This window comes from Cygnus olor, chromosome 2, assembly GCF_009769625.2.
Source record: "Cygnus olor isolate bCygOlo1 chromosome 2, bCygOlo1.pri.v2, whole genome shotgun sequence".
NCBI lineage: Eukaryota > Metazoa > Chordata > Aves > Anseriformes > Anatidae > Cygnus > Cygnus olor.
In genome coordinates this window covers 8,778,215-8,782,763 of record NC_049170.1, presented here as the reverse complement: position 1 = coordinate 8,782,763, position 4,549 = coordinate 8,778,215, and the positions used below count along the sequence as shown (strand labels likewise).

The 4,549-nt window shown below is 41.0% G+C and overlaps 1 long non-coding RNA gene across 3 annotated transcripts; it reads left to right on the top strand.

Moving 5' to 3' along the window:
* The first annotated feature begins 846 nt into the window (after window positions 1–846).
* On the top strand, window positions 847–4,104 carry LOC121066210. 3 transcript variants are annotated; one of them, XR_005817586.1, is made up of 5 exons: window positions 847–1,132; window positions 1,593–1,713; window positions 1,826–1,957; window positions 3,107–3,323; window positions 3,875–4,104. It is a non-coding gene; the product is annotated as an uncharacterized LOC121066210 (long non-coding RNA). The 3 variants fall into 3 exon arrangements; XR_005817588.1 differs by having other exon boundaries at window positions 850–1,132; window positions 1,928–1,957; XR_005817587.1 differs by lacking the exon at window positions 1,826–1,957 and having other exon boundaries at window positions 857–1,132.
* The last annotated feature ends 445 nt before the right edge of the window (window positions 4,105–4,549 follow it).

Here is a 4,549-nt window from a genome sequence, read left to right as displayed (position 1 = left end):
GAGGAAAAGCACGCTATGCTTTCCGTAAGCTGGGTGAACTCCCTCTGACAAGGAGTAGGCTTCTCCCCACTAATTCTCTTAATAAATAGCCAGAAACTTTCTTCCATGCTGCAATGTGTTATTATTCATGATAATTTGTGCCAGTTCATTTTTCTGCCAACATTATTGTGCCAGTTGCACACATTTCCTCCTTCCCATCTATTTACCACTCATGTATTTGTAGGTAGCTGTTTTCCCAGGCTTGATCAAACCAAACTCCTTTTATCTCTTTTGGTACGAATGCCTCCCAGTTTCTGTAGTTATCTTAACAACCCTCATCTACCCCCTTCTAGCTGAACCCACCTCTCACTCGACCACAGGCCATTACAGCTGGGACAGTTCACAGATGAGGGGCACCAATATTCTTTACCAGGACAATCATGTTTCCTACCTCTACCACAGAGACCTTTCCTAGTTCCTCTAAGGGATTTAGGACCCAACCCATCTTAGCACTAAGACCAGATTTTCCATTTTCCCAGCTGCATTATACTGGTCACTCTGATCAGCTGGTGCTCCACAGATTATGAACTACACATTTATGTCAGAAAGCTGCCTGTTTATTTGGTTCCCAGTTAAATTACCTTGCATTTTGTACCAATGAGTTTTCCCTCTCTCCTCTTACCTCAGTCCTCAGGATCATGTGCTGCTTCAGCTGTTATCTCATTCCACCTCTATATTGACACCACCTCTAAATTTTGTCATTAGCAGATTTTGTCAGACATTTTCTGCGCCCAAGTAATTAATAAAAATATTGGTCTTGAGAATGATTGTTGAGGAAATCTATTAGTAATTCCCCTCCAGCTTGATCCTCACCTTAGCAGCAGTATGTGTTTTCATCTCCCCTTCAGCCAGCAGCACACCCACTTTGCAGTCAATCTAGCTTCCACCCTCCCCATCTGAGCTAATCTCCCAGATGGTATTTAATCAAATGCTTTCTCCAAGCCAGCATGGATGAGCTCTACTGCACTCTCTGCATCTATAAAGTCAATTATGTTCCTGATCTTACTTTGATAAGTCCATACTGCTTGTTATATCATTTACTGCCATTATACTTTTCTTCCACGTCTGTTCTGAAATCTTACCTGTTCTTAAGGTCAGACATAAGAGACTGTCATTTTACTCCTTTCCTTTCTTCTCTCCCTTTTAAATTTGCTATTCTCCCATTACATGATGCTGTTCCTGGCTAGATAGTAGATTAGCTTAAAATATTTGTTGCTGCCCAGGTGTCCTACATGGGACTCAGGAAGGGCAGTGGGTCCTTCCACCTTCTGGATGTGAAATTACTCAAGGTTAGGGTCAGCGTGACTCTACCATGCTCCTGTTCTTGTTTCCATCCTTCTCCTTCTGGTCCTTGAGCAGTATCAGCACTACTTTACTGACAAGGGAGCTGGAGGCAAGAGTTTGTTTTGCAATTTTGCTTCCAAGCCTCTCATTGCCTCGCATGACTGCTAAGTTTTGCTTTAACTACTACAGCTCTAGATTTCAAAGATACAGCTTCACTAGCAACTCCTTTATGTCAGTCTTTGCTATATTGCTGCTCATTTTCTTTACAGTTTTTGAGGCGTTTGGAGCTCTTCTCTGTGGGCATTTCTCCTGGCTGGAGGGAGAAATTGTTATTAGTCCTTTCGTATCAGGCAAGGACAGCTTAAGCCTTCCATATCCAAGTCCTTTCAGGTACTCTTTCCACCTCTAACATACATTGATGATATGTTCTTGAAATAAAGAAATTCAGTTGTAATCGTTTCTTGGTTTATCCTTCTATTTAATTTTATTGACGTTTATTTAGAGGTGTCCAACATGTTAAAGTTTCTATCTTATCAATACCAGCTGTATTCTTCCTTCTCTTCTCCATTACAATGCTCTCCCCTACTTTCCTTCTGCATTTGAGGGACCTTCTGACTCTGCTGGATGGCCTCAGGTAAGACAAACTAAATGCCATGAGAAATAACACTTCTAGAAGACAAAATCTTTCTTGCAATGTCTTATCTTTTCTAACTAATGCCTTCTAAGGATAACTGAAACTAGGTCAGTCTAGGTTTTCTAATAGACTTATTTTAATTTTTATACTTTCACCTTGGGAGAGCATAAAATCCAACCATAAAAAGTTATTTGTCAAAGTCTAACACTGGAAATCAAGGCTGAAAAAAACCCTATATGTCTGCAATAAATTTAAGGATACTCCTATGTTTCTGTGACCCTTCCTTGGAGGAAAGCAGGAGGAAAAGAGTTGTTTATGCTTTACATTTTGTTTAGCTCCCTTCTCTTTTTAAGGTGCTGAATTTTCTGAACATTGTTCTGAATATGTGGTACCCCTTTGATAAGGGGGTAGATTCAGATAAGTTTAAATTGATCAGGTGGATCCCATTGCCCATGCAAGCATCATGTTTTGGTAATTAGCAATGGCTATCCAAAGCTGCCACCAGTTTTTCCTTAATTACTTCTTAATCCAAATCTAATGCAGGATCATTCCATTGGTGTCATTTTCTTTTGCAGAGGGGGTTACAGAGACAGCAGATTACACTGATGTGGAGGCTGTTTGTCCAGAAATATAGTCTTTTTTTTCCCGTTAATACTGCAAGATGAGGTGGGATTCAGGTCCCTAATTAGGGCACCTAATTAGGTGCCTATGTGCTGGCACTTTGCGAGAACCATGGCTAAATACCCATCATAGTCAGTGGAGACTGAGCCAGAAAACCCTTGAAAGCTATTCACCTTGTGCTACGGTGAACTTCCAGGTAGCATTCAGGTCCCTAACGGAGATAGGGTTTTGGGGGTGCCCTAAAACACACTGCCTGGCCTCCAGAGAGCAGTGAGTCCCTTTCAGGTCCTGTGCCACATCCATCTGCACAATCCAGACCTTGCAGAAGCCTGAAATGGCACCAGCTGCTTGAGTTTAGGCAGCTGAAATCCTTCTGTACATTTGTTCAGCTGAATATCCCTGAAAACTTCCAGATGTGAAGATCCACAGTTTGCATTAGGGGTGGACCAGCAGCTGGTTGCAGCCGGGGCTAACTGCGAGGTTTCTGGTGGCACATGTTGATTTTGATGTGCTTTGGCTGAAATGCAGGTGAGGAAGCAGCAGCAGAAGCAGCAGTGCTACCCCCAGGTGTCCTGCAGCTCTCAGGGCTTCCAGCTCACAGTTGCAGGCGATGTTGGCAGGAGAACAAATGGGTATAAAATGACCACAAATGCATTTAACCTGGAAATGAATAGGAAGCTTCTAATAATCGCAGCCATAATGTTCCCACTACATTCCCGCAGGACCAGTGCCAAATACATTTGAGGTAATTAGTTTATTAAAATGATCAGAAAATAAGGTTGCTATGATACTGGGGGCAGGAGCTTCACGATGTGGGAAGCCTCTGCCATGTCTCTGCAAAGTGGGATACACAGGCTTCCTAGGCTCTGTGTTTTACGGGGTAGTTTGGGTCAAAATTGTCCCCCCTTTGTTTCAGAATGGCAAAAATGGTTTGACATTCCTTGGTTTCATATTTTTTTTTTTGGTGAAATTATTTTTTTTCAGTCATTTCTCCTTGGATAGAAATTTTGAAAACTTACGTACTTTATGAATCAAACAAAAAACGAACTTAACAGAAGTGACAGCAGTTCTATGGAACAGAAATTCTAACACTTAATTCATTTTAGCTGTAACCACAAATTAAGAAAGATTGTGGTATTGCAGTTTTTTCTCTGCGTTGAGTGTAACTTGCTGACAAAGCAGTACTTTGACTTGTTCCTATGTATCTAATTGATACTTCTCTGCTCTAGTGATTAAAACATACTGCTATATATTAAAAATGTATAAATTAGGATCGGTTCCTTTTTCTGCTCCCAGAACTTGTGAATCTTGTATGGTGCCTCAGCAAGCCTGGAGAAGAACTTGCTTGAAGTGGATGCAGTGGAAAGGACTTTTTGAAGGATGTAATTTGCAAGGGTTTATCGAAGTTTTCTTTGATTTCACTGCCTGAAAGTACATCTCATTCAGATGAGAATGAAATTAAACCTGAAAAAAAATGGAATTTTGTGTTGAACTGATTCTGGGAAACTATGAATTTTATTGCTAATGTAAAGATATAAATAGCAAATGCTTCAGTTGTCTCTGCTAAGGTTGTTCTTAAATGGATTTAACTACAGATTTAAATCTTCTTTTCACAAATTAACAATTAATTTTCAAAATTAACAATAAATCGTTTCCAAGCCCTAGGAGAGGAGGCCTACCAGTGTGGCAAAGCCCACCGAAGGATGAGGTATGGAAGGAGCACTCAGACAATGCTACTGCAGAAAAACTAAATCAAATTTTTCATCCATGTTCATCTTCAAGCATCTTGGAGAGCTTCTTTACACGGGTCTCGTCAGGGTCTGCATCCCAGCCTGAAGTGCTGGTTAGAAGAGTTAATGGAAGAAATGTGCAAAATGAGCAGTGACAAATACTCAGGACCAGCTGAAAGCCAAGTGGGACCTCGGGGGAATGCCAAGGAGGAAGAAGTCGAATAGTCACTAACAGAGTAGT